At 44.0% G+C, this 9,454-nt stretch overlaps 1 pseudogene; it reads left to right on the top strand.

The window, feature by feature from the left end:
* The first annotated feature begins 1,090 nt into the window (after positions 1–1,090).
* LOC120944065 lies at positions 1,091–2,648 on the top strand (annotated as a pseudogene).
* Positions 2,649–9,454: the final 6,806 nt, after the last annotated feature.

Raw genomic sequence — 9,454 nt, 5'->3', positions numbered from 1 at the left:
CCACCAAAAGAAAGCTCTATTTGTGGGAAGTGCCGAATCGCAAAAAGTGGCCCGGTCATTGACCAGCAATATGGTCTGGGGCTGAAGTGCGACGTACCTGTACGTGCCTGTGCCCAGCCGTGCCATACTGGCACAAACGCTGTGATGTCTTCAACTACGACGAGCTCATCACATTCAATGTCATCGCCGCCATCTTGCTTCACCCTACCTATGCCTTGGAAGCTACCGCGCATGCGTCAAAGTCATTTTGAGCATGCGCAGGTTTCCATGGAGAGGTAAGTATACACACGCTCGGGTTTCTCGGCAGGAAACCACTGCAGAGAATCTCACGATAAAAAAAATAGAGAGCAGTTTTTTGAAAGAGCTACTCCGCATTTCTTTACAGCTCTTAAGCCACGGTTTTCTCGGCAAGAACCAGCATGAAAACTGCTGGCAGAGCTTTCTTGCCGAGAAAACCGTGCGTGTGTACGAGGCTTAAGAGCTGTAAAAAAATGTGGAGTAGCTCTCTCAAGAACTATTTTTGGCCAGCTCAGTCAATTGTTTAAAAAAAAATGCCTGGACGTAAATGCACAGAATAAAACTGGATATAAACATCTACAGGTAAAAACACCAGAGATCGTGGATCCAGCGAATATCCAATTGCCTTTTGAGGGATCAGGTATGAATTTATTTTTAAATTGAATTGGATCATGCTTTATAGAGTTGTTTGCCTTCTTCTGGATCAATTGTGGGTATAGGAGTGTGTATATTTTTTATTTTTTGTTTTATTGGTTGAACTACATGTACTTGTGTCTTTTTTTTCAATCTGACTAACTATGTAACTATGTGAAAGACAGCAATGGCCAGCAGTGGGTGTTTGGGAATAGAAAACCTCTATTTACACAATAAAAAATTGAAAAAGTTGAAATAGAAAACATCAATATACACAATTCTTCGAGAGGAAGGCAAAAAACTCTATCCAGTCTCTCCTCCCCAAAGCACGGCACCGGAGAAAGCGAGCCGCCCCACCCCTCCTCTTTCTCCTGAGGAATTCTGGGTATTCCGACATCACGGCCAATTCCCGCCCTACCGACTATAAAATACCAGCGCCCACCGATTTCAGCCTCTTCCTCACCGGGTCTGCGGCAAATTTATAAGGTGTCCATCGCCAACATCTAGAACTCCACAATGGGAAAGGAAAAGACTCACATCAACATCGTGGTCATTGGACACGTAGATTCGGGCAAGTCCACAACAACTGGACATCTCATCTACAAATGTGGTGGGATCGACAAGCGTACCATCGAAAAATTCGAGAAGGAAGCTGCTGAGATGGGAAAAGGCTCCTTCAAATATGCTTGGGTGTTGGACAAACTGAAGGCTGAGCGTGAACGTGGTATTACCATCGACATTTCCTTGTGGAAATTTGAGACCAGCAAGTACTATGTTACCATCATTGATGCCCCTGGCCACAGAGACTTTATCAAGAACATGATCACTGGTACTTCTCAGGCTGACTGCGCTGTGCTCATTGTTGCTGCTGGTGTTGGTGAGTTTGAGGCTGGTATCTCAAAGAATGGACAAACTCGTGAACATGCTCTTCTGGCCTACACTCTGGGTGTGAAGCAGCTTATCGTTGGTGTTAACAAAATGGATTCCACTGAGCCACCATGCAGCCAAAAGAGATACGAGGAAATTGTAAAGGAAGTCAGCACTTACATCAAGAAAATTGGTTACAATCCAGATACTGTTGCCTTTGTGCCCATTTCTGGTTGGAATGGTGACAACATGCTGGAACCCAGTAGCAACATGCCATGGTTCAAGGGATGGGCCATCTCCCGCAAAGAGGGAAAAGGCAGTGGAACCACTCTGCTGGAAGCTCTTGATAGCATTCTGCCTCCTAGCCGCCCCACTGACAAGCCTCTTCGTCTGCCTCTGCAGGATGTGTACAAGATTGGTGGTATTGGTACAGTACCAGTTGGTCGTGTTGAAACTGGTCTCCTGAAACCAGGTATGGTGGTTACCTTTGCTCCAGTCAATGTAACAACTGAAGTCAAGTCTGTGGAAATGCACCATGAAGCTTTGACCGAGGCTTGTCCCGGTGACAACGTTGGTTTCAACGTAAAGAACGTTTCTGTGAAGGATATCCGTCGTGGTAACGTTGCTGGTGATAGCAAGAACGACCCACCATTGGAAGCTGGTCAATTTACTGCACAGGTCATTATCCTGAACCACCCAGGACAGATCAGTGCTGGCTATGCACCTGTTGGATTGCCATACTGCTCACATTGCCTGCAAGTTTGCAGAGCTGAAGGAGAAGATCGACCGTCGTTCTGGTAAGAAACTGGAAGACCTTCCCAAGTCCCTGAAATCTGGTGATGCTGCCATCGTTGATATGGTCCCTGGCAAGCCCATGTGTGTGGAGAGCTTCTCTGACTATCCTCCCCTTGGTCGCTTCGCTGTGCGTGACATGAGGCAGACTGTTGCTGTTGGTGTCATCAAGGCTGTCGAAAAGAAGGCAGCAGGTACTGGCAAGGTCACAAAGTCTGCTCAGAAGGCCCAGAAAACGAAATGAATATTTCAACAATCCCGCACCACCTCAGTCTTAACCATCGGTGGAAAATCGGTCTCAGAACTGTTTGTCTCAATTGGCTATTTAAGTTTAATAGTAAAAGACATTTTTGATCCCTCAGAAAGCAATCAGATATTACCTATATCAAGAATCTCTGAAGATATTATTCATAGATATTAATATCCAGTTATATGTTGTGCATTTACAAATACATGCGCCCCCCTGAATATTGAGCCCGGGGAAGCCTTACCGGCTGCCCCCCCCCCACGCTACGCCACTGCATGCAGCATTTTAAAATTTCAGTGGCCTTGAAATCCACCCTGCTTTTGCACCATGCGACTTACCTGCAGCCTGCAGTTCCTGCACTGGCAAGCTTGCTGCGTTTTTAGGTATGTGGGCCATGCATTTAAAAACACAGTGCGTTTGCATGACACAGTTAACGCAAATGCACTGCGTTTTTAAATGCATGGCCCACATACCTAAAAATGCAGCAAGCTTGCCAGTGAAGGAACTGCAGGTAAGTCGCATGTTGCAAAAGCAGGATGGATTTCAAGGCCACTGAAATTTTAAAATGCTGCATGCACCCTTTTTCTGTGTGAAATGCAGGCATAGCAGTCCATTCAAATGGATAGGATGCTGTGCCTTTGAAAATGTGGCCCGCAACCTGCATACATGTGAATCAGGCCTAAAGTAGGCCCATCAAGCATTGTCTGGTCTGGTGGTGGCCCAGGCCATGCAAATAAATCATTCTGGACACAGCCACAGCCTGGACTGGTCAGGATTTACTAACTAACTGTCTGGATTAACTACCTATATGGGGAGCAGGAGCCTAGGGAGGAGAAAGACCTACCTTGTCTGGTCCTGGCCAGCTCAGATCGCACTGATTAGTGGCTGCCTGAGCTGCCTCACTCACAGGAGCACTCTGCTTCGGCTCCACTGCGCAGCCCGACTCCTACCTCCCCGAGGCCTCCCGCCGTGTAGCGCACACACCATTCACGGCAAGGGGCGGGGTCAGAGCATCAGTGGAGCTCAAGGCCCCGCCCACTCCTCTCTCTTCGCTCCTTGCTAGAGAAAATATTCAGCAGCAGAGACTGCACAGTGCGCCGATGCCAGGCCCGGCCGGGTGTCGGCTTCTGTGCGCAGAAAGTGCAGTCAGTCGACCGGCGGACGGCGGCTTAAGGGGCAGCTCTGCTTAAATTGGGCCCCTAAAGATTGACAGGGCCCTGGGCAGCTTCCCCTTTTGCCCTGCGGTAAAGACGGCTATGCAAAGCCCCACTGGGGAAACCTTTCCACGTTATTTGCTTTCGGGGTGTGCAGCTTTTCCATCTCTCCTATTTGTGCCCTTTCCGTATTGAGTGCATGACAGCTATGCTGAGATGAAAAATGAAGGCACTGAATGGATAAGTAGATTGTATTTAATTGTAAATGTTGACTGAAGTGTACTGTTGAGAAGGTCATCACTTCATTTTAAACAGAACACACAGCATTTATTCAAATGGACATTCACATTTAAATTGCATTTTTTTTCCTCTGTAGGCTGATAAATAACAGGTAATCTGTTTTATCACAGGACAGAAACAACATGACTATGTAATGTAATTGACAAAGAATGCTACGGACTTAGAAATAATAGAGTGGGACCTGTCATTCCAATTGTTTTCATTGAAAATTGGAAAGTTGATGCAGAGGAAAAAAAGGAACTGAGAAAATAAATTTGGCAGTCCGACATTTATTTTACATTTTGGCACAGCAGTAATGAGATCTTGCAAATATAAATAAATAAATAAATAAATAAATAAATAAATAAATAAACAAATACATAAATAAAGTTCAACTTAATGGTGGGAAATTGTGGCTCCCCCACTGCCTTCACTAACTACATTGATCAGAGGAAAAAGTTACACGCTGTGTTCTATGACAACTTGTATTTCATAAGCTGACTGTCACGGCGGAGAACATTTTTAAGGCCGCAGTTATTAAATAGTCTTGTCAAAAGCATAGGAAACTTCAACACATAATATGAAAAGGTTATAAAATAATAATAATATTATTTAGCTATACAGTCATTATTATAAAAACGACCTTCACTCAAAACGATTAATATGCTGTAAAAGCTTCTTTCCAGCCCAAACTTTCAAGGTTAGCACCTCTGTTCTACTTTTATTGCTCAGGAGGTAGAAAAAAGGTGTGAGGCACTGGATCTCCTAACTTCTTCCTGCCAATGTCACAAATGTATACCAGGGCATGGTGGTCGACACATACAGGTGCATCTCCAAAAATGTGAATATCGTCAAAAAAGTTTTTTTCTCAGTAATTCAGTGAAACTCATATATTTTATATAGATTCCTTACAGAGTGATATATTTCAAGCATTTCTTTCTTTAAATTGTAATAATTATGTTACAGCTATTGAAAACCCCAAATTCTGTATGTTAGAAAATTTGAATATTACATAAGACCGATAAAAAAAAGGATTTTTAATACAGAAATGTTGTCTAACTGAAAAGTATGCCCATGCACAATATAGTATGCACCTAGGGCCAGATTCACGTAGAATCGCGGCGGCGTAACGTATCGTAGATACGTTACACCGCCGCAAGTTTTCATCGCAAGTGCCTGATTCACAAAGCACTTGGGATGAAAACTACGCCGGCGTGTGCCATTTAAATTAGGCGCGCTCCCGCGCCGGACCTACTGCGCATGCTTCGTTTCGCAATTCCCGTCGTGCTTTGCGCGCCGTGCCGTTATTTTTTCGAACGGCGACGCGCGTAGCGTACTTCCGTATTCCCGAATGTGTTACGCAAACGACGTTAAATTTTAAATTTCGACGCGGGAACGACGGCCATACTTTAGACAGCAATACGATTGCTGACTAAAGTTAGGGCACCCAAAAACACGACTAAATTTGCGACGGGAAACTAGACTAGCGGCGATGTAGCGAACGCGAAAATCCGTCGTGGATCGCCGTAACTCCTAATTTGCATACCCGACGCTGGTTTACGACGCAAACTCCCCCCCCCAGCGGCGGCCGCGGTACTGCATCCTAAGATCCGACAGTGTAAAACAATTACACCTGTCGGATCTTAGGGATATCTATGCGTAACTGATTCTATGAATCAGTCGCATAGATAGAAACAGAGATACGACGGCGTATCAGGAGATACGCCATCGTATCCCCTTTGTGAATCTGGCCCCTAATACTTTGAGGCTCATTTTGCATGAATTACTACATCAAGGCGGCGTGACATGGAGGCGATCAGCCTGTGGCACTGCTGAGGTGTTATGGAAGCCAATGCTTTGATAGCGGCCTTCAGCTTGTCTGCATTGTTGGGTCTGGTGTCTCTCATCTTCCTGTTGACAATACCCCACAGATTCTCTATGGGGTTTAGGTCAGGCGAGTTTTCTGGACAATCAAAGCCAAATCAGCATTTCCATAAAGCTGGTCAACAGAGGGAAGCAAGTACTCTAGAATTTTCAGGTAGAGGGCTGTGCTGACATTGGACTTGAGAAAACACAGTGGACCAACACCAGCAGATGACATGGCTCCCCAAATCATCACAGACTGTAGATCTCAGAGTCTGGAGGAAGAGTGGAGAGGCACAGAATCCAAGCTATATGAGGTCCATTGTGAAGTTTCCAAAGTCAGCTGTGATTTGTGGAGCCATGTCCTCTTCTGGTGTTGGTCCACAAGTTCAGTGCAGGACTCTTCCAGGAAATTATAGAGCACTTCATGCTTCCCTCCGCTTTCATATATTAACAATTCATAAAATATTATAAAATGATAACAAAATTCACTTTAAGTACTAATTTAACATACAATTTGATAAAACAGAAAGAATATGAAATTGTAACAGATATTGATAAAAATATAGAAATATAGATATTTGGTTTAAAGCTACTTGAAGATGGTCTGTAGCGGTGGTTGACATTGAAGGCCCCTTTCACACAGGGGCCTCCACCTGGCAGACTCTACTTGCTCAGCGGGGGATTGCCCCGCTGACCCCGTTCAGCAGGCGGATGGCAGGTCAGTCTACGCTCACTGTGCAGGGTGGAGACGGACACAGTTCCGCTCTCCTCTATGGGCAAATCAGGTAAAAATGGACCGCCTGTCCATTTTCATCCGATCATATCCAATCTGATTAGCCAGAATGATGGAAAATAGGACCACCATCCATCTAAGTTTTGCGGACAGGATTGATAGCGGCAGATGACTCCATGGGGGAGAATGCAGGCAGATCTGATCAGACAGCCCATGTGAATGGGGATTAGGCTAGAGCCTTGTACACACGGATTGTTGGCCAACCGAGCGTCTGATTTTGTCAAAAGGGCGCATGCCAGCATCTTGTCTTGCATACTAATGTTACACAGTTGTCGTGCCACAAATACGAATCTAGTGACGTACTACGAGGAATTTCAGCTCTTGAGCGCCACCCTTTGGGCCCCTTCTGCTAATTTTGTGTTTGATGAGCATTGATTCCGAGCATGCGTGTTTGTTCTTTCGACTTTTGTGTGACGAATTTGTGTAGTGACCATACAAAAATCAGACGTAGAGTCGTTGTCAGCTGAAAATTTACTAGCCTGCCATCCAACGCTTGTTGACTGAAAATTGGAAAACAATTGTCTAAAGGAGCGTACTAACAGTAAGATTTTAGGACAACAGTTTGTCAATAGACAATCCCCTTCCAACAATCAAACCGTGTGTACAAGGCTTTAGAGTATTAGGTTCATGGGCATGATTCCTGCTGGACACACTAGGGGAGATTTACTAAAACAGGAGTGTGCAAAATCTGGTTCAGCTGTGCATCGTTGCCAATCATCTACTAACTTCAGCTTGTCCAATTAAGCTTTGACAATAAACCCTGGAAATCGATTGGTTTCTATGCAGAGCTGAAGCCATACCTTCCAACTGTCCCTGATTTTGAGGGACTGTCCCTGATTTGGAGCAATGTCCCTCTGTCCCTCATTCTCCTAATTTGTCCCTCATTTTGGTCTGATCTATATAGATGTATATAAAATGCACTTTTTATCTATCAAAAAGTGTTTTCCAGTGCTAAACCTTTCATCTGATTTCTAAGTTGCTGCATTTGTAAATTCCAAAAGCCAATATAAAGGAATAGTAGTGGTAAAAAAGCACTTGTTGGTTTAACCAATCGGATGTTTTTGTACAATTCTCATTTAAGGGGGCGTGGTAAGGGGTGTGTCCTATGCCTGAATACTGTTGCTGATAGGCGTCCCTCATTCCCATCTCAGAAAGTTGGGAGGTATGCTGAAGCAGATTGCACTCTTCAGTTTTGGTAAATCAACCCCAATATCTGCATGAAGCTTCTATGCTCTCTGCTGTGTTTGAGTGTTTAGACATGCTGCCAAATCATACATGTTACAGTAAGGCTGGGTTCACACCAGTCTGGTACGAATTTCAGCTCTGTTTTCCCTGCGAAGAGAAAAATCAGTTGTCCAGCGTTTCACATAAGTTTTTGATCAGGATCAGGTCAGCATTGCATCAGTATCTGGTCAGCATTTTATCCTGTTCACAACAGAAAACACATCTGCGAATCAGATGCGTGCCCATAGATTATAATGGGCCTGAATTCGCACTTGAGCCGGACCGGAATGCCTAGAAAATGCACAATGTGGGCAATGTGCAGTGCGAATACACCGCATATATGTGAACCAGCCACATTTAAACATTTAAAATGCCATGCGAATTGGATGCGTGGTAAGTCGCATCTAATTTGCATGGTGTGATCCCAGCCTGAAATTGTGTGGACCCCATGGATGTCTGTTGTGTTTTTTGAAGGCATTATAAATTAAGTACGCTGTTTGACTTTGTATATTTATCACAGTATTCAATGCAAGGTATAATTATGTCCTGGAGTGATTAACTGGCAAATTACTTTTACAATCAATCCCATAGATTTTATATAAAGGGGATAGATAGGAGGTTCACAATATTTATGTTTTTCACATAAGAATTTTCTTTAGCAGTAAAGATAACAGTGACATCTACTGGTCTTGTTTTATATCTACCTATCTATCTATCTATCTATCTATCTATCTATCTATCTATCTATCTATCTATCTATCTATCTATCTATCTATCTATCTATCTATCTATCTATCTATCTATCTATATATATAAAATTATGTATGATATAATAATGATATCATTTTTTTTTTCCACATGATTTTTAATCATGAGTTGGTAGAAATTTGATGTTTATAGCCCAGTGAATATGTGTAAAAGTCTTTTTTTCTCATGCTTAAAATATAAAGGGGCAGATCCTCAAAGAAATTACGCCAGCGTATCTGTTGATACGCCGCGTAATTTCAAATTTTGCGCGTCGTATCTTTGTTTTGGTATCCACCAAACAAGATACGACGGCATCTGTGTTAGATCCGACAGGCGTACGCCTTAAAACGCCGTTGGATCTAAGATGCAATTTTCCGGCGGCCGCTGGGTGGCGTTCACGTCGTAATCCGGGGCGAGTATGCAAATTAGCTATTTCCGACGATCCACGAACGTACGAGCGGCCGTCGCATTCTTTTACGTCGTTTCCGTTCGGCTTTTTCCGGCGTATAGTTAAAGCTGCTATCTGGTGGCGTAGTCAATGTTAAGTATGGCCGTCGTTCCCGCATATAATTTTGAAGATTTTTCTTTGTTTGCGTACGTCGTCCGTGAATGGGGCTGGACGCCATTTACGTTTACGCCAAAAACAATGACATCCTTGCGACGTCATTTGGAGCAATGCACCCTTGGAGTTTTGACAGACGGGGCATGCGCAGTTCATTTGGCGCGGGGACATGCTTCATTTAAATGAAACACGGCCCCTAATCGCCGCATTTGAATTCCGCGCCCTTACGCCGCGAGAGATACACTACGGCGCAAATTCTTTCTGGATTCAAA

Source organism: Rana temporaria, chromosome 6 (genome assembly GCF_905171775.1).
Source record: "Rana temporaria chromosome 6, aRanTem1.1, whole genome shotgun sequence".
Classification (NCBI taxonomy): domain Eukaryota; kingdom Metazoa; phylum Chordata; class Amphibia; order Anura; family Ranidae; genus Rana; species Rana temporaria.
This window is presented reverse-complemented; position numbering and strand designations above follow the sequence as displayed.